At 45.3% G+C, this 21,365-nt stretch overlaps 1 long non-coding RNA gene across 4 annotated transcripts in view; it reads left to right on the plus strand.

Annotated features, from left to right (window-relative positions):
• The first annotated feature begins 1,369 nt into the window (after positions 1 to 1,369).
• LOC309667798 overlaps positions 1,370 to 21,365 on the plus strand; it is a 177,574-nt gene continuing 157,578 nt past the window's right edge. For 2 of the 4 annotated variants that reach the window (XR_014267952.1, XR_014267953.1), the window contains exon 1: positions 1,370 to 9,661. This is a non-coding gene — a long non-coding RNA (uncharacterized lncRNA). The remainder of the gene's footprint in view (positions 9,662 to 21,365) is intronic. The other 2 variants (XR_014267954.1, XR_014267955.1) reach the window with 1 other exon arrangement.

Genomic DNA, 21,365 nt, shown 5'->3' on the forward strand with positions numbered 1-21,365 from the left:
TACAAACTTCCTTTGGCTCCTAAGATCTCTGCAGGTCTCTTCCATCTAATGTTATAGACGTTTTAATGTCATAGAATCTAAAGCTATGTGAATGTCTTTTTTTGTCTAACTCTTAAACGAATCCTGCATTCTTGGGCTACTGAATTTTAGATATCTCAGATGATTTTGTCTGGCTTGTAATCCTAATCTATGAAGCCAATCTACTAACAACTTCAAGTGTTTGGGCCTCTGTATCCCTATACTTAGTATCACAGAGTTGCTGAGAATTAAATGAGAAAATGCACAGGAAATTACTTTGTGTACAAAGTGCGGTACAAATACTAGTGCCCACCAGAGTGGGGAGAGAGAGAGAGAGATTGAAAGAATGAATTAAGGGCACCATGAGAGCATGGAGAAAGGAGTGATTACTTCCATCTGGGCATTCAAACAGAGCTTCAAAGAAAATGGAGCATTTAGATGGACCTTGACAAATGGGTAGGATTTTAACTGACTGGCAGTAATGATGGGGAAGCCAGCAAAAGTCCATTTGGAAGTCTTTACAGAAGGTATTCAGCATAAAGCTGGCATTGAGTTTCAGGAAAAGGTCAGGGCTTCTATGGGCATGCAATAGTCTTCCACCCTTCACCCTTCTGACCCTCCTAGACTTCTCATTTCCTACATTTTAATATGGTTTTAATTCCACATCTTTATTACCTAGGACTACTCTTACCACATAGAAAGTGCTCCAAGAGAATACTGAGGACACCCAATGCTCTTTCCAGTCGGCTGGTAATATTGTCCAAATTATTAGCTCTATCCAACAATGAGGATTTTCCATGACCACAGATATAAGGACTTCTTCTGAGTGGTAAACTAGTAAAATTCAACGCAAGTGGAACTAGCCATAAGCGAGAGAGAATCACCCAAGAAACTGCAACAAATATATAATGATGCTTTGGGGTACCTTCAAACTCTGATCCAGATGATTCACGTGTCCAAGCCATTTCCATTTCTTGAGGCTCATAGCAAATTAAAAAATAATGTTAAAATAGTTTTTTAAATTACGTTATGTCTATATTAAGAATGTTACACTTTTAACACTCAAAAATACAATGCACTATAATTATGCTAGTCAAAGGTTAATTGCAGGATTTATGTCATATATTAATTCATACTCTATTTCAGGCATTGTGGTTCAGTAACGGGACATAAGTTTAAAGAGGTATACTAAACGTCTTCCTCTTGCAATCCTATCTGTGCATTTCTAGGTAATGGAAAAACAAACAAACAAAAAACAACTGTGAAGGCTTTCAGACTTTGTAAGGCCAAATGACCTCTCTGTCTCCCAAGGATGCCCCCCAACTCTGACAGGCTCTAAGCAAGGCTTTTACAGCCCAGGAATTTAATAAGTGGCAATATTATTCATTCATTTATGTGGCAAGTGTTGTCCACAAGTCGAGTAAAGATTTAAATTATTCATATTTACAACGAAGGCAATCAATAGCTGCTTTGAGTACCTTGGTGAGTGTGGAACCAACCAGCAGGCTTCCCCTTAGGGTGATCAGGCAGGAAGCTACCATCACACTGGGGGATCCCCTAAATTCCTCAGCAGGGCAGTCATTTCTCTAGGGCTATCCAATGTCTTCAGAGAACCACACTTCAATTTGCTTGCCTTGGAGACAGAGCTTAGCTGCCAAGAGTCCTTAGGCGAGCGTGGCGAGCCACCTATTCTGGACACAGATAAACTTCCCACTAAACGCCTTGTTTTCAACACCACCTCTTACTCCTGCTCCTTATACTTTTTTTTTGCTTCCTCATCTTTGCCCAGGCTCTAGAAGAAAGATGAGCCCCCTCCTCAGCTGAGATGTCTGGACTATAGTTTCCTCACTCTCCTGTGGTCAGTCTGCCTTCCACCTTCTAGTAGTGTGTTCCATCTCACCAGGAATACACATTCCCAGATATCTCATGACAAGTGCCTTCTCACCTTTCAGGTCTTAGTTCAAATATCATCTCCTTAGGAAGGAAGGACCCCCCCCCCCGCCCCCGTCTAAAGTAGCCTTCCAGGGACTTCTCTGGTGGTCCAGTGCTTAAGACTTCGCCTTCCAATGCAGGGGTGTGGGTTCAACCCCTGGTCAGGGAGCTAAGATCCCACATGCCACATGGCCAAAAAACCAAAACATGAAACAGAAGCAATATTGTAAAAAATTCGATAAGGACTTTAAAAATGGTTCACATCGGGCTTCCCTGGTGGTGCAGTGGTTAAGAATCTGCCTGCCAATGCAGGGGACATGGGTTCGAGCCCTGGTCTGGGAAGATCCCACATGCCGCGGAGCAACTAAGCCCGTACGCCACAACTACTGAAGCCCTCTCGCCTAGAGCCCACGAACGACAACTACTGAGCCCACGTGCCACAACTACTGAAGCCTGCGTGCCCTAGAGCCCGTGCTCCACAACAGGAGAAGCCACCGCAATGAGAAGCCTGCACACCACAACGAAGAGTAGCCGCCGCTCGCCACAACTAGAGAGAGCCCGCACGCAGCAACGAAGACCCAACACAGCCAAAAATAAATAAGTCAAATAAATAAATCAAAAAAATAAAAGTAATATAGAAAAGTAATAAAAATTCACCATTCAAAAAAAATGGTTCACATCAAAAAAAATCTTTATAAATAAATAAATAAAATAACCCTCCATCCTCGACCTCCTCTCCCTCGTTCTCCTGCCTTCTGGTCTTCATAGGGCATTTATCACTCTCTCTAATTATCTTGCTCACTTATTTGTCATGGCTATTGTCCCCTCACCATAATTCAAGTTCCAGGAGAGTTCACATCCTGTCAAGTTTTGCACTGTGTCATCAGATTTTAGGCCCCTGGCAAATAATAGGCATTCAATAAATATTAAATAACTAAAATCACTCATTTCTTCAACAAATAGCCATTCAACAAATATTCATTAAAAGTGTGTCAGGGTTCAGCCATAAAAAAAGAATGAAATAATGCCATTTGCAACAACATGGAGGGACCTAGAGATTGTCATACTAAGACAGAGAGAGACAAACATCATATGATATTACTTATATGTGAAATCTAAAAAAATGGTACAAATGAACTTACTTACAAAACAAAAATAGAGTCACAGATGTAGAAAACAAACTTATGGTTACCAGGGGGAAAGGGGTAGGGGGATAACTTGGGAGATTGGGATTGGCACATACACACCACTATATATAAAGTAGATAACTAATAAGAGCCTACTGTATAGCACAGGGAACTCTACTCAGTACTCTGTAATAGCCTATATGGGAAAAGAATCTAAAAAAGACTGGATATATATATACGTATAACTGATTCATTTTGCTGTACAGCAGAAACTAACACAACACCATACTCCAATAAACATTAATTTGAAAAAATAAAAATAAATAAATAAAGTAAGCATGACCTTAAATTTAAAAAAAAAATAAATGTACCAGGGGCCAGGAATTGTGCCTATAAAGGAGAATTTCGTCCATTCATGAAAAATATCGTTCTGCCTTCCTACCACTTCCTGCCTCCACCTCGTGGCCCAAAGAAAAGAAGCCCAAAGAGAGGGTGACCCTGTCACCATAGCCAACTGCAATCGGAGGCCGCCCTGGCAGCTGGCCAGACAGTGAAGGCTGAGTGTTTCCTGGGCCCAGCCTAGTAAATACTCAGCTGCAGGAAAAGCCACGGTCCAGTGAGCAATTAGAGAAAGAGGCCCAGGTGTCCCTGAAGGCGCTGGTTCCTATTGACAAGAACACACGGAGGCTGCCTAGGACACAGCCCTCCCGCTCGGCCTTGACTTTATCACAGCAAACACGTCTGACCACGAGCTTTCCTCCAGACACTTGCAGCTGGCTGGAAAACGAGCGTGATGGTAAACACGTGTTGCCACGCCTGTGACCAGACAAATCAGATCACCTGCCTCAGACCCACACAGGGGCTTGACTGTGAAATCAAGTTCTCTGAAGGTACATACGACTGGTTTGTTTTTGTAGTTTGTCAGGGATCTAAGGTTACTCAGGACGCCTCGGGGTCATGGGCAACAGAATATCTTTTATTTATTTGATTGTCCCCTGGTCATCAGCCTTAGTTCTTGTCAAGGGGCCCAAACATTCTCATTCAAAGGCTGTATTTACAAAAGAAGCGGGATGGCCATAAAACTGATGACCTTGCTGCTTCTGGAATCTCATAAAAAGTTTCCAAGCTGCTCCTCCCCAGAGCAAATAAGGGCGTTGCAGTTGCTGGTCCCCTGGCAGGGCTCCAGCTGCAGCTATTACATTCCTCCCTCATCAGCTTTCCTCTGAGGCTCCGAAGGCAGACACGCCTGGCCTGCATGTCAGGGTGCTTAACTCTGAAGGTGCTGCTGTGCTTGGAGCGCTCAGACCCAGAAGTGGGGGCAACAGAGAAAACAAAGGGGAGAAGGGAGGAAAGAGGCAACGTTGTCTGAGATGCTGTTATGTGCCAGGCACTGGGCAAAGACTTTTTCATGAATTCTCTTATCCAAGCTTTATCACTTATTCATAGGCTAGCCCTCCCTGGACGCTTTAACCCATGTGGCCACATATTGAAAATGTCTGTGGCAGATACTGCTCATTTTGTTGGGGTCCCATGGATACGGCTCATTAAAATGTATCTATTTTCCGATGGCCTGTGCAGTAGACACAACCAGGTGATACTGATGAGGTCAATGAGCGTCAATGCACACACATGTGGGTGGGGCTTCTGGGCATCTATTGTTTTACTGATAGACTCGTACTTAGTGGGGCATGTGTGTGTTGTCTTTTTTCACGCCTCCTGAGGATGTGAAGCTTAGAGGAGCGGCACCCATCTTATGCTCAAAAGGATAAACGATGGTAAAACAGAAAGAAGGAAAGAGCCTGGATGTGAATGGCGAAATGGAGATGCTTCCTCAACCCCCATCTTCCTGTGTAAGACTTCTTGTTACCGTGAGAAAATAGTCCCCTTCCTTGTGGTGGTGACAGACTTGCGAGTGGCCCTGGGGTTCCCGTCTACTCCACTTGAACGTGGGTGGGACCTGTGACTTGCTTCTAACCAATAGAATAGGGCAAAGGTGATGGGATGTCCCTCTGTGATTACATTAGGTTATATAAGGCTTCACCCTGTTAGTGGACTTGCTATAGATACTCTCCTTGCTAACTTAGTAAAGTCAACAGCCATGTTGGAAAAGCTCACATGGCCAGGAACTATGGGTGGCTTCTAGGAACTACAGAAAACCTCTATGAACTGTGGGAGACTTCTAGGAACTGTGAGTGAACTTTAGGAGCTAAGTAAGGCCTCCAGACAGCAAGAAGTCAGGGCCCTCAGTCCTACAGCTGTAAGAAAATATATTCTGTCAACAACCTGAGTGAGCTTGGAAGTGGATTCTTCCCCAGACAAGCCCCCAGATGAGAATGCAGTCCAGCTGACACCTTCATTGCAGCTTGCTGAGACCCTGAACAGAGGATTCAGCCAAGCCATGCCAGACTCTTCATCCACAGAAACCGTGAGTTAATAAATGCGTGTTGTTTAGACCACTAAGTTTGTGACACATTCTTATGCAGCGCTAAGTCACTAATACACTCCTTTACACTTCTCCTATCAGCTTTCTCTTATGTGCAGCCAAATTGATACAGTTGGGAGATACACAGATGAGCACCTAGGGAGACCTCCCAGAAGTATTGAGGGACAGGAGTTGACTCTTAGAGAAAGTAGAAGAGCAGGGGTTGTTGACAGATGAAGAAAAAGCCAGGGTCTTAGATTTTTCTCCAAAGAGAAGAGCTGAGTATTCTCATTCAAAAGGCTTTCAGCTGCTGACTATTTAGCTGCTTCCCAAAATATCATAGGTAATTAAGGACCAGAAAAAAGAATGTTTGTTAAATAACCCTTTGGGGTAAGTCTTTGACTGAACTAAAGGCAGGAAAGCAAACTATATAGTCCTCTTTTTACAGTTTTGAGTTTTGTTGGAGATACTTTTGTAATCTGAAAATAGAAACACCAGCTGGCATCCCTTGAGCACTGACTATGTACAAAGTGCTGTGTCAAAGCCCTTCAAAAGGGTACAAAGCCCTTCACCTGGATTATCTCTTTAATGCTCAGAGCCATCCTACAAACTAGGGATGATTATTATTCCCACATGACAGAAATAAAAACTGAGATTCAGAGAGGTTAAGAGGCAGGTCAGTAGGCAGTCTGCCTTCATACCCAATGTATTTAAACACTATGCTATTCATTCGGCTGTAAAAGATGGAAAATAGAGAAAAACAGTAATAAGAAGGAGGAATCCCTTTTCCATACTTTGGACACCTGGGAACAAGCACAAAGAAAATTTTTGATATATTTCCTAAAAACACAGAGATTAGATCACATATACAAATATGTATCCTGCTTCTTTGTTTTTTCGGTTAACATGCTCTAAACAGTTCCTCAGGTTATGCAAAGCTTCTTGTGAGCGCTGGCTGCCTTATATTCCATTATCTGGATGTGCTGTAATTTTCTAAGTCCTTCTCCTAATACAGCCAATTTGAGATGCTTTCCATTTAGGACTGTTGTATATACAGAAATTAGCATCTTTGTGCATAAAATTTTTCCGCATTTTAGTTTAGGGTAGACTCCTCCAAGTGATATGACCGAATCAGAGAAGATGAGTCCACTTAAGGTCACTGCCACTGGACGCCCAGCGGTTCTAGCTCAAGATGCCACTGTGAGGCTTTGGAGACAAGAGAAGGGAGATGTATCTTTTGAGAAGGAATGATCCCTCCCTTGAACATTCCTGTGGGTTCATTTCTTCAAACCGAGGGGCTGTGTACCTTTAGAAGACCAGATTTTTATTGTCATCTGGAATGTAGTGCTTCTTCCAGAAGCTATAAAATTCGAGCCTGCTATTTGGTAAACTTCCCTGGTGTTTGTGTTTCATAAGCTGTCTCACGGCCATAGCCTCAGCCCTTTTTATATGTTCCTAAATAGACACCAGGGCCTGCACACTGCCTCCTGGTGTGAGCAGACCCCTGCTATCTCCCAGCCTTCCCATTCTCCTTGGTACCCACCATAGTTCCCATTTTCCCCAGATGCTCAAAAGAAGAAATATCTCTAACCCCAGAGACACAAAAATATACTTTGTTTTTGAGGTCAAATAACTGAAACATTTTAAAATGTTCAGTGTGGTGGCTAAATGACCCAGGAAAACCAGTTTTTCATCCCATCTGCTGCAGGTACGTTTTGAATAGGGGTGATGGAGCCAGATATTGGAATGGAAAGGGACCTTTAGGCACCTAATAAGGAAACTAGCTAACGTTTGCTGAACATGGACTGTGTGCCAGCACTGGGCTAAGCGCTTTGCATAGATTGTTTCCTTTAACTTCAGCACAACCCTGTTGGGTAGACAGACTTATTGTCCACATTTTGCATTTGGGAAAATGGAGGGACAGAGAGGTAATAACTTTCCAAGGTCATAGAGCTATTCAGCCCAGTAGTTCAAGCCAGAAGAGATCTTAGAGACCACTGAGATCTTTTGTTTTATTTTTTGTTGGAGTATAGTTGATTTACAATGTTGTGTTAGTTTCTTGTGTACAGCAAAGTGATTCAGATAGATATATATTTCCATTATGGCTTATCACAGGATATTGAATATAGTTCCCTGTGCTATATGGTAGGACCTTGTTGTTTATCTATTTTATTTATAGTAGTTTGTACCTGCTACTCCGAAACTCCTAATTTATCCCTCCCCCACTCCTTTCCCCTTTGGTAACCATAAGTTTGTTTTCTGTGTCTGTGAGTCTGTTTTTTTTGTAAATAAGTTCATTTGTATCATTTTTTAGATTCCACATTTAAGTGATATCATATGGTATTTGTCTTTCTCTGTCTGGCTTACTTAGTATGAGAATCTCTAGGTCCATCCATGTTGCTTCAAATGGCATTATTTCATTCTTTTTTATTGCTGAGTTATATTCCATTGTGTATATATATGTACCACATCTTCTTTATCCATTCATCTGTCGATAAACATTTAGGTTGCTTCCATACTTGGCTATTGTAAATAGTGCTGCTATGAACATAGGGTGCATGTATCTTTTTGAGTTATAGTTTTTTCTGGTTATATGCCCAGAGGTGGGATTGCTGGATCATATGGTAGCTCTATTTTTAGTTTTTTAAGGAACTTCCATACCATTCTCCATAGTGGCTGTACCAATATACATTCCCACCAACATTGTAGGAAGGTTCCCTTTTCTCCACACCCTCTCCGGCATTTAGCATTTGTAGACTTTTTAATGATGGCCGTTCTCACTGGTATGAGGTGATACCTCATTATAGTTTTGATTGGCATTTCTCTAATAGTTAGCACTGTTGAGCATCTTTTCATGTGCCTATTGGCTATCTGTATGTCTTCTTTGGAGAAATAAGAGACCATTGGTATCCTTAACTCTGCTCTAGGGCTCCAGGGGACACTGTGTGGGCAAGGGCTGCTCAAGAAGGGAAAGCCAGAGAGAAAGGCTCCTACTCCCCCCTCCACTTTTCTCCCCCTGACTTGTGGTCGGCAGAATAATGGCACCCCCAACGATGTCGATGTTCTAAGCCCCAGAACCTGTGAATATGTTGATTTACATGGCAAAAGGGAGTTTATGGGTATGATTAAGTTAAGGACCTTGAGATGGAGAGATTACCCAAGATTATTCACATGGGCCCAGTCTAATCACATAGGGCCTTGAAAGTGAAGAATCTTTCCCAGCTGTGGTCAGAGGGAGCTGTGGTTATGGAAGGATGGTCAGAGAGGGGCCACGTTGCTAGCTTTGAAGATGCAGGAAGGGCCATGAGACAAGAACTATCACCTCTCAAAGCTGGAAAAGACCAGGAGATGGATGTTCCCCTGGAGCTTCCAGAAAGGAATGTAGCCCTGCCAACACCTTGATTTTCGCCCAGTGAGACCCCTCTGACTGCTAACCCACAGAACTGTAAGATACTCAGTTCACGTTGTCTTAAGCCACTAACTTTGTGGTGATTTGTTATGACAGCAACAAAAACTTGGTGTGCATCTGCTTCAGCCAGAGCCCCTCCGCTATTATGTTTTCGAAATCAGACTTCAGTGTGATATTTCTTTTGGGAAATAAAACAAAGGGGACATTTCCTGCTTTAAAAAAAACAAATTCCTGCCCACCACCACCACCTCTCTCTCGTTCTCTGTCTCTCACTCTGAGAAGAAAAATGCTGGTGCCCAGAGAGAGGACATGCTTTGTCCAGGGTCACACAATGACAGGGCAACTGACCCAGGGTTTATTCCACTACAGCTCTAGTGCTCAGCAATCTCCTCCTGACCAGGGCTGCAGCTGTGGGTTCTGCCAACTGATCTGGCACAAAATGTTTGATAAAATAACGTTTGTCACTCAGCCATTCAGCCAGGATGGATCGGGCACTGTACTCGGCATTGGCAATGAAGGGGTGAAAGAAACCCAGTCCCACCACTGGGAAACCCAGAGTAATGCTAATGAGATACGCAGAGTGTGAAAGAGCACAGAGCAAAGCTGGGCTGGGAAAGGCTTTCCAGAGGAAGTGACACCTAAGCTGAGGCCGGAAGGGTGAGTGGAGGTTGGTGAGGCACAGAACGGAAAGAAGAGTGTTCTGTGTGGAAGGACTGCAGTGCAAAGGTGTCGAGAGAAGAGGGGGCAGCTTCTGTGAGTTGAGCCTGTATGAATGCGGGGTTCAAAGACAAGGGGGTGGGGTGACATGAGACTGGAGAAGTTAAGTACATACCCTGGAGTGAGCACAAAGGGCCACGTGAGCTAAGTTACAAGTTCACCTGCATTACCTTCCATGAATGCCCACTATCTGATGACAATAGAAAGCCATGGGAAGTCTCCCAGAACTGATACAGGAAGATACCAAGCATAGGACCAGGACAGAGTAAGGACACAATAAATTCCTGTTGATGGGTATGATCAAGGTGCGTGTAAAGTGCCACAGGAGCAGGGAGGAAGGACTGGGGCTCTGCCTGGAGGGGAAGGGAAGGTTCACAGAGGATGAGTATAGCAAAGGGCACGTTAGGTGACTTGTTGTTTTTCTCTGCAATCTACTGTGAGCACCTGCTAACGGTCTTTGGGATCCATCACATTCCTGTAGACCTTCCTGTCTTGAAAATTCTGCTTATTCACACCTCTATCCCTGTTCTTTTAAATTTTATACTAATGATGTGCCTTCCTAGCATAATGTCTAAGTAGCTTTCTAAGGGTATGTGGTAGAAACCATTCCCTGTCTCCAATAAATTTCTTCCTTGCCAACAGAACATCAGTTTTATTCAAGAGAGCAAAGTGTCCAGACCTGAGGGGTTGAATCATAATAAGTCTAAGTCATTCATGGCTATTCCATTAACATTTTCACTTTGCCAGTCTCCCTTGCAGCTAAGGATGGACATGTGACCCAGTTCTGATTAATAATGTTCTGATCAATTAGATATAAGTGTAAGTCAGCTGGGAGGGCTTCTGAGATAACTTTGTTCCTTCATTGATAAAATGGCATAGTCATTCCAGGAAAAGGATCTTTTGCCTCTCCACAGCCCTACCCCCTACCACCTTTCTATCTTTGAATATTGTTGTGATGTCTGGGGATATGGTAGCCATCTTGCAGCCATGGGGCAACCAGAAGAATCAGTGACCTATGTATGTACAGAGGATGGAAAGGCTCCTGGCATCTTGATGACACAATTGTGCTGCAGTTCTCACTTTAGACTACTTACCTCCAGTCTTCCTGCTACATGAGATAGTCAAACATCTTAGGCTTAGGCCACTATCAGTCAGATTTTTTTGTTACTTGTAGCCAAATATATCCTAAACTATATAGTCGTTTCCCCAAAAAGGACCACTTTTCTTCTCACTGGAATCATGAGGCTCTAAGACTGTTAACAAAGTGGTAGTCTATGGCCAACTAGCCTCATGAAGAAACAAGATAACCATCCCCCAGTCCTGGAGGGAGAAAACTTTCTTCCTCCAATCCTCCCTTCCCAGTGATGACTCTTCTTTGGCTGGGAGGAGATGTCTGCTTTTCTGATTTCATGCCTTTAAAGATCACCCGTTGCTTCATTGTCATTTGCATTTGGCCAGGTCTTTGTTCAAGGTGGTCCCTCTGAAGGGTCTGGCTGGTTAGGAAAGTTGAACTTGTCAAAAATCAGAGTCAGAGTTTTTTTTTTTGGCAACTGCAAAGGTAAGCTGTCACCAGCCCTGTCAACAGTCACAGCAGAAAGAGAGCTATTTATTCATCTACGACCTTCATGAGTCACAGTCTAAACATTCTATGAACCCTCCTCTGGCAAGTCATACCCTGCCCAGTCTCTGGAGAGAGTGCTTCCCACCCAGCACCACTTCAGAACAACAGACTCTTGGATTTTGGCTGTCTAATCTTGGAGCTGCACAAGTGGTCATGTTATTAATGACTCTGAGTCATCATATAGGGCATTCCATCTGGAGTGTATGTGTGTGTAAAGCATAGGAGGAGGATGGAGGTCTACTCTGTCCCAGGCAAAATGTGAGATTTCTCGTGGCTATGCCTCTGCCTTACTGTATCACCTTTGAAATACAATCCTATCCTTGTATGACCAGGGTTCAAGTCTCTCCACCTCTTGGGGACCCCCTCTTTTAAACATCCTCTTGTTTGTCAGTGTCAATCAGGATTCAAAAAATCTAACCATACCCAGGTGGGTCTTCCCAGCCCTAAGGGTGAGGGAGATGGAAGAGAGAAATTTTGACCTTTTTAAAAATTTTACATGAGTCTTTAATTAGAATTTTTCATCTTTGTTTCAAACTTCTGCTCAATCTCAGCTTATACAGTTATTATGACTATCCCCTTTGGAGTAAGAAAATGTTCAAGCCTTGATGACACAATTCATGGAAATTTCACTCCTTACCAACTCCTCACAAGTGTGGGCATAGTTTAGTTGTTACTTCTTTCAGGAAGTCTTCCCTGATTTCATTAAGTGGTGCTCCATTTATGAGTCCCTATAACACCTTCTACTCCCCGATGAGAGTGCTTATCATACTGGCAATTGCCTATTCTCATATCAGTCACCCCCATGGAACTGCAAGGTCTGTGAAAGCAGGGTCTATCTCATATCACTACCATCTAGAACATTCCCTGACACATATTAGGCACCTCAAGTAATACGTATTGAGTGAATGAGGTAGAGGGAAGGAACCACCTTCAACAATCAGGCAGATACCAAAACTAGCCTTCAGGCCCTACACTTAGAAGAGAGGATGGGGGACAAGACTGACCACATGGCTGTTTCTGATGTTCTATCCACCTGTGTCTATGACAGTATCAACACCTTGAGGACATGGACCAAGTCTTACACTTTTCTGCCCAATAATAAGGGAGTCTAATCTTCCTTCCCATCTCTAAGTGGCCATTAGAATATTGCCTGAGGTGTTCTGTTTGCATAACCCAGAAGACCTTGAGTAAACTGTTGCAAGGACACTGGGACAGACAGGCTTCCTCCAGAGCCCTGGGATGAATGCTGCAGAACATAGGTAAACAGGCATCAATGGGGATGACTTCCCAGTGGGCAAGGACATCATTCATTGGAAGAAGAACATGTCTCAAGGTTTTGTCCTGAAATGACATTAATTGTCAGCTGACTGGTCATGCTCATGAGGAACCCTATATGGTGCTACTCAAGGGTCCTCTAGCCCAGCAGTCCCAAACCTTTTTGGCACCAGGGACCGGTTTCATGGAAGACAATTTTTCCATGGACTGTGAGGAGGGGGAAGATGATTTCAGGATGATTCAGGTGTATTATATTTATTGTGCACTTTATTTCTATTATTATTACATTGTAATATATAATGAAATAATTATACAACTCACCATAATGCGGAATAAATGGGAGCCCTGAGCTTGTTTTCACTTGCCACTCACTGATAGGGTTTTGATATGAGTCTGCAAGCAATTGATTTATTGTGGTCTCTGTGCAGTCAAACCTCTCTGCTAATGATAATCTGTATTTGCAGCCGCTCCCCAGCGCTGGCATCACCGCCTCAGCTCCACCTCAGATCATCAGGCATTAGATTCTCATAAGGAGCACGCAACCTAGATCCCTTGCATGCGAAGTTCACAGTAGGGTTTGCGCTCCTATGAGAATCTAATGCTACCGCTGATCTGACAGGAAGCGGAGCTCAGGCAGTAACGCGAGCAATGGGGAGCGGCTGTAAATACAGATGAAGCTTTGCTCGCTCACCTGCGGCTCACTTCCTGCTGTGCAGCCCTGTTCCTAACAGGCCAGGGACCAGTACTGATCCACGGCCCTGGGGTTGGGGACCCCTGCTCTATCCTAAGCACAGGAAATTTGCACCCCCTTAAAATCCTAACACTAGTAGAGGAAGCTGTCCTCAGATCAGGTAGCCAAGTTGGTAGAGGGAGAAAAGGCACACCAGCTCTTTGTTAAGAACCTCCAAGTGGGAGAAATGGCAAGAGCCAGCAAATTTTCTGGTTACTAATTAAACCACAAGGGACTTCTAGGACCTGGCCAGGGGAAAAGAAGGGATATGGATAGAGGAAACACAGGAGCCCAGAAAACATACCAAGAGAGGAAGCCAAGGAGTCAGAAATCACTGGTCCAGCCCTCCTGTTTTCTAAATATTTGACCAACACTTAGTCATCTTACATTCCTGAACTCCAGAAGTTCTTTGTCTATATGATGTAGAAAATAGGTCTTAATGTTGCAGGCTTGCTGTGGATATTAAAGGAGATTGCATGTTCACAGCCCCTGGCCCACAGTAAATGTTCAATACATGCAAATATTACTATCATCACCTAGGTAGGGACAGAACCAAAGTCAGTTTTCCTTCCTGTTCCAATGTGATCCCCCCACCTGAATGTTTTCCCCCCCACCCCAGCTGCTGTGGCCAGGGAATTTCAGGTTTTAATCTGGCTATCTTCCAATGCTGAATACACCACCTGAGCCCCATCCCCACCCTCTGTCTTTAAACTAGCACCTGGCACTCACAGGCCATGCACCTCTTTTCCATAAATTCAGGTTACATATATCTACTTGGGCTTATCTAGAACCTTCCCCGCTTGGACCTTGACCTTCTCCAGATCCAATCCAGCTTTTAAATTTTTATGTATAATCCCTATTCCTCCTGACCTCACTGGACCCTGCATCTGGACCCTCTGGCAAATGATTCCAAGCCGCCATGATGGACGCTGGCTTGGGTTTATCTGCCAGTGATCCTGGCTTCCTGCTTCCTTAATAAGAAGCTTTACCCTGGTCCTCAAGTCTCACACCCAAGGCCACAGCCAATCAGCCACTTGGCTTCCTAGTTGAACAACAGAATTCCCGGGTTCAGACACCTAGCCCGGAAATGGTGCCCAGTAAAAGTATATGGAATCCAATGGTTTCATGTCCATTTCCGCTTCATCACTGGAATGGGCTCAGACCCTACCCCTAATAAGGCGAAAACATCACAGGACATGGTCACCTGTCTTATACCAAAGGACAAGGAAGTTGCTCTTTGATAGACAAATGCAACTTCTCTGAAGAACCCAGGGAATAAACATATCCCAAACCAGTTTCAAGGTGTGACTGACACTAAATAAATTCATCTTCTTGGGGCTATGAGAAAAAGGTGAGGGAAGAAACTCATTGAACACCCACTATGTGCCAGCCATTTTCTTATGTAATCCATACAACACCCTATAACCTTGACAGTCCCATTTTGTAAATTGAAATGTAGTTGATTTACAATGTTTCAGGTATACAGCAAAGTGATTCAGTTATATATGTATGTATTATTTTTCAAATTCTTTTCCATTATAGGTTATTACAAGATACTGAATGTAGTTCCCTGTGCTGTACAGTAGGTCCTTGTTATTTACCTATTTTATATATAGTAGTGTGTATCTATTAATTCCAACTTCCCAATTTATCCCTCCCCCCACTTCTCCCCTTTGGTAACCATAAGTTTGTTTTCTATGTCTGTGAGTCTGTTTCTGTTTTATAAGTTCATGTGTGTCATTTTTTTCATATTCCACATATAAGTGGTATCACATGACATTTATCTTTATCTGACTTACTTCACTTAGTATGACAATCTCTAGGTCCATTTGACAGTCCCGTTTTTCAGGTGAGCTTTGAAACTCAGATCAGTAATTCACCCTAACAGTCACACATCAAGTGGCCAAGCCTGGACTCAAGTCCATATCGGTCTCCCAGCCCAGAGTCTCAGCACTCTTATTCCCCAATACTAGCCATAAAAATGGAAAGCTCACCTTCCAGAGGGCGCAGTTACCATAGAGAAATAATATCTCTCCTTGGCCGCCACTCCCCGCTTCTTCTTCCCACTGAGGACTCTGTTGAGATCCTGGCCAGCCAAGAAGCAACTGGTCTTCTTCTTAAAGCCCTTCCCAAGCCACACACCCCCTACCTAGAAAGACAGTATACAGTATAGCACAGTCCTTAAAAGTGATTCCAGAGCCAGGCAGCCTGGGTTCAAATCCTGGCTCCACCACTTACCAGCTGTGTGACCTTGGGCAAGGTAGGGTGTTCAGCTTTTCTGTATCTCAGTGTCCTCATCTGTAAAATGGGGGCAATAATAGTAAAATCTGTCTTGTAGGCCGCTGTAAAGATCAACGGAGTTTATACAAGTGCTGACACATAGTAAGGACTCAGTAAGTTCTAGAGACTCTTACTACAAGTTAATTTTACACTTTGATGAGGATTTTTTTTTAATTTTTTTTCAATTTCATTGAGCAAATGAAGGAATGGAGGCAGAGAACTGTTACTAAGTGGCCCACGGCCACACAGCTCATCAGAGGCAAGGCTAGGATGAGAAAGAAAGGACTCCCGATTCCTCATTCAGGGCTCTCTCTTCTCCTGCTCACTGAACCAAGAGGTAGAAGAAGCAATTAAGCTGTTGATGCAAGGTGTCATCTCCTCTCCCCGCAGTTTACCCTGTCACATGAACCACAGGGAAGTCACCACAAACATCCACTTATTTATAAACCTACGACATTAACCTCTTCACTTAAAAGCCTCTTGGAAGCTTGCTGGTTAAAAGCATTTCAGATTCTGTCAGAGGAACAAGCTCACACTGACGTCTTAGCTCCATATGCCTTTGAAAACCTGTCCAGAACCCCCCTAATCCCTCACCAAGGGACGTTTCCCTGCACTCCATTCTTCTAAGCTTTCCACCGTTGGGTGTGGGTATTCTCTGAAAGCTCTCTCTTCTGACAAATTCCCATGCTTTGAGTCATGGCAAAAACGGAGGGAAATGAAGGCTGCCAAGGGTTTCGACATTTACATAAGCTCTTTTTTTTTTTTTTTTAAATAAATTTATTTATTTATTTTTGGCTGCATTGGTTCTTCATTGCTGCGCACTGGCTTTCTCTGGTTGCAGCAAGCGGGGGCTACTCTTCGTTGTGGTGCGCGAGCTTCTCATGGCGGTGGCTTCTCTTGTTGCGGAGCACGGGCTCTAGGCGCACAGGCTTCAGTAGTTGTGGCACGTAGGCTCAGTAGTTGTGGTTCGTGGTCTCTAGAGCGCAGGCTCAGTAGTTGTGGCACATGGGCTTAGTTGCTCTGGGGCACGTGGGATCTTCCCGGACCAGGGCTCAAACCCGTGTCCCCTGCATTGGCAGGCAGATTCTTAACCGCTTCGCCACCAGGGAAGCCCTCCATAAGCTCTTAATCAGCCCTCCAGTTCATTACAGCAGGATGGATGGATTACACCAATGGTCCCCAACCTTTATGGTACCAGGGACCGGTTTCATGGAAGACAGTTTTTCCACGGGGCGGGGGGAATGGTTCAGGCTGTAATGTGAGCGATGGGGAGCTGCAGATGAGGCATCGCTCGCTCGCCCGCCGCTCACCTCCTGCTGTGCAGCCGGTTCCTAACAGGCCGCGGACCAGTACCGGTCTGCAGCCCGGGGGTTGGGGGACCCCTGGATTACACTGTTGTCCAAGCAAAGGAACGGGGTCTCGGGTCTGCTGTTTTGACTTAGAGAACACGGAGGGGTAGCTTCTCCCTGTCTAAGAGTTTTAATCTTGTGCTGCGTTTTTGTTTATTCATTCATTTGGTAAATATTTATTGGCTTCTTAACCTGGGTACTATACTTAGTGCCAGAGGTATAATAATAAGGAAAATAGATATGACCTCTGGCTTCATGGAGCTTATAGTCTAAATGGGATGACCGACACTAATCAAAATAAAGGGTACCAGAGAGTGTGTAGCAGCGGGACATGAACTTGACCACATCTGGGGTCAGGGAATACTTCCCCTGGTAAATGATGTTTCACCTGTGAGCCGAAGGTTTGGAAGTGGAACCTTCCAGGCAGTGTAGATGTAAACAGGATAGATGAAGTAGAGAGCTAGCAGGAAGTTGAAGACAGGAGATGAAGCCCGTGAAAAAGCACATCTTTATGGGAGAGCAATGGGAGGCCGCTAAGAGGTTGTAGCCACAGTATACTTCCCCTCCCAGAACTCGCCACATAAACCAGGTATTTCAACTGCTGTTTCACTTGTCTGCCTTCCGCACTGGGCAGCGCCCAAGCCACCCAGGCATTGCCACATCCACAACACCTGGCACTGGGCAGGGCTATGTCATTTGTATGAAATGAGTAGATAAGTACAAAAGTGAGCAAATACTGAGTAATCCAGTATTACTGGATGGTTCCCCATTGTGTTTTGCATGTAGCAGGCTTCATTCAATGTTGGTGAATGAATAACTGAGTGTATCGTCCGATTCCAGAATTTATTTCTTCCTTTTGGCTTTTTTTTAAATATACTTTTTATTTTTTTAATTTTTTGGCTGCATTGGGTCTTCGTTGCTGCACGTGGGCTTTTTCTAGTTGCAGTGAGCGGGGGCTACTCTTCGTTGCGGTGCGCGGGCTTCTCATTGCGGTGGCTTCTCTTATTGCGGAGCACCGGCTCTAGGCACTGGCTTCAGTAGTTGCGGCACGTGGGCTCAGTAGCTGTGACATTCAGGCTTAGTTGCTCCGCAGCATGTGGGATCTTCCCGGACCAGGGATCGAACCCATGTCCCCTGCATTGGCAGGCGGATTCTTAACCACTGCACCAGCAGGGGAGTCCCTTAGCTACTTTTTTTTTTTTTTTTTTTTTTCCTTTTCCCCCTCCTTGTTTACAAAGCCCAAAGAAAGATGACAGCAGTACAAAGATCAAGGATGAGGCAGTTGGTTTACAGGAGGGTATAGAAAACTGAGAATCCAGGATTTTCCCTCCAGCTTCATTGGGAAAGGAAAACAAACAAACAAACAGAAACAAAACAAAAGAAAACCTGAGGTCTGTCCTAGACTGTCCAGGCTTCTGAGCAGTCTGAGCCCTGTTCTCCTGGTCTGCCTGTCCCTCCCAGAGCTCAGAGCCCGAAACAGGCCAGGGGCTCCTGAGAGCACGGAAGCTGCTGTGAGCTGTGATGGTTCCCAAGCCCCAGGACGGCGGCTGTTCTGGGCACTTCAGGAAGTACTTGCTCCAAAAGGCCCTTCCAGCTATTGTTGCAAGGGCCAAGCCCGCTGGGCTGGCACTGGGACAGGCTGCCCCCTCCAGGCCAAGGGTCTCTCCAGGTCCTTGGGGGCCGGAAGGTGAAAGATGGGGTCAGCCAGCGAAGGATACTCAAACCAGGAAGGAGTCTTGGGCTTAAGTTTCTCCTTTCTTCAGGCCGTTAGTGCCAGGAGCTGGCCGCCTCTAGGTGAATTTCTGTCCATACTGGCCAAGCACATGTTGATTAAAGATAGGCCAGATGCTGCCGGTGATGTCACAGCTGGGCCAGTGAGATCTATCCAGTGCCATGAAAGGAAGGTGGGCTTTGGAGTCGAGGCTCCAGGCTTGTATGCTGGCTCTGCCGCTCCCTGTGCCCTTGGACCCTTCTCCTCTCCTCTTTCTCTTCTATAAACAAAGAACCTCTCAACCAGCTTGAGAGGTTAAGAGAATGAGCTGAGCTAAGATTGATGAACCTGTCAGGTACACAATGGCAGTGGGAAAATGCTAGTTTCCTTCCTCCTCCCAAGCAGCTGGACAAGGGCAGGTGGGTGGGGTCATGGCTGGGCAGTGTTCCTCCCTATCACAGGCTGCCGGCCCGGGCACTGAGCCCACTCCAGCCTGAATTCTCCTGACAGCTGCCCTGCTTCTCTGCTTGGCCTTGCCCATGACTCCTGTTTGAACCAAGAAAAGCTTCTGCTCTGCTCCAGCCGCAAAAAATAACAAGAATGATGCAACATGTGTCTCTCACAGCCACCAGCCACGGAGAAGGTCTAGGCTTCCAGATCTCAGCCCCAAATCCATGCCAGGGTCGTAAATCGATGCCCTCGTGTCCCCATGAATCCCGGGTAACTCTTGTGCCATTGCTCCACCTGGCAGCAGCTTGGCCACCCCCTTGTCTCGTGACCAAGGCCACCAACCGAACCGCCAAGGCACGACATTGGCCTGGGGCAGGGAAAGTTTCCAAGTACATAGTCCCTGCAACCTGACCTTTACTAATAATAATAACATCAAAGTTGATCGAGTACTATGTGCCCAGCACTGTTCTGAGATCTTTCTATTAACTCATTAATCTTCATCAACACATTTTGAAGTGGGTACTGTTTATACCCCCATGTTACCATAGGAGAAACTGAGTCTCGGGGGAGCGACATCAGCATCATGGCAACTTAAGCCGTTCTTCCTCTCCCTCCCCCTTTTTTAACAACTAATTATACATCCATCCATAAACAAAAGTGCCTTGTGGAGTTGTGAGGCTCAGTACCACACACCAAGGGACTCAGGAGTATTCTAGCCCACCTGTACATCCAAAAGTAGTCAGAAAGACCTTGAGAAGGGCTGTGGAAACTGAATCTCAGAGAGTTTACTTGCTGTCCCAAAACCACAGAATGAATGATTTGCAGGTAAAATTTGGACCCATGTCTGCAGCTGCCAAGTCTAGTGTTTTTTCCCGTCGTGACACTGACTCCCAAACCAAATACAACTGGCAACCAGGACCCTTTCAGAGCGACACTGCAAAATAGAATTTCCCCTAGCAAACCCGGCTTTTAAAACCCCAATCTAAGTTTGGTGAGCAAAGCAGAGTGTTCTTCGAAGGGAGAGAAGGCAGGAAGCGTGATGCGGTCAGCCCTCTCTGCCACGAGCTAGGAGTGTGGCCCTGGACCAGCCAGTGGCCCTCTCTGGTCTTCAGAATCCTCACCTGTAAGAGGAGATAAAATTAACCTGGCTACAGAGGAGATCCCTCCCAATGCTGGCATTCCAAGATTCCATGAAACAGCTGCCATTTATGAAGCATTTCCTCAGTGCCGGGTACTGGGCTGAGTATTTTTACATAATCACAAACTAATTACAGCTCTTTGCCAGGCTCTGCTATAAGTACTTTCCCCAGTATTGTCTCATATAATCCTCAGAACAACCCTAAGAGACAGGTATTACTGTCCCCTTCCCCTTTCAGGAAAGCGAGACTCAGAACGGTGATACAAATTCACCCAAAATCACCCTGCCAGTGAGTGATGGGATCTGAACTCACTTGTCTGACTTTAAAACCCATGCTTCTCATCATCCGACTACTTACAGCACCTCCTCCACCTCAAGCAGGGATGGATGCCAGGAAAAGGCACTGTTGTTTTTCACTTATCCAGATGGCTGTCCATCTGCAGTGGCCTTTTTTCCATTCCAGTCATCCATCACAGTGGGACTTACACGGGTCGGGGAGCCCATGCCCGCTGCCCAGAGGGGCCTTCCTGCCAGCACCTCAACCACATCTGCAGAAAGCCCTGTCCTTGAAGATAAACTAATCCGGCAGGGGGAGGGGTCCCCGTTATTTATTTAGTCCCAGCCCTAAGGCTAAACTGGTGGCCTGGCAGCTCTGAGTGTTTTTTCTGAGCTGAAAAGCCAACTCCAAGCACTGGGGTGAACAAGTTGGGAAACTTGAGAACCACACAGACATCAGGGAAAATTCCAAGGACGGTTGCCTGTGGTGAAAGGGCTATATGGCCCAGAGTTCCTTCTCCCCGGGAGAACTTGAAAGTGGCCCCTCTTTCCTCTCCTCCCTCTCCCTGCAAAACTAAGTAAACCAAGAAACTGTAGGAAACAGCTGAGGGAGCTGGTGGCCGTTTGTGTCAGGGTGGTGGGTCATTCAGAAGTTGCTGACCCTCACTCCAGGGCAGAGCTCGCTGGCCAGGCACAAATCCCACTAATCCCCTGGCCTGTGCTGCCCCAGCTGAGTGCAGAGAGGAGCAGAGACGCGATTCCTCCCAGGCAGAGCAAAGGTATCCCGCAAGACTGTCGGGGAGCTGCGGATGGAACCATCCAGAAGCCGGCAGAGTTTGAACCAAGAAGCTTCCAGTAGGAATGCCTTTCTGGGAGGTCACTCACTACCCCCACGTTTACCTCACTGCAC

This window comes from Balaenoptera physalus (assembly GCF_965194825.1).
Source record: "Balaenoptera physalus genome assembly, chromosome: 10".
Classification (NCBI taxonomy): Eukaryota; Metazoa; Chordata; class Mammalia; order Artiodactyla; family Balaenopteridae; genus Balaenoptera; species Balaenoptera physalus.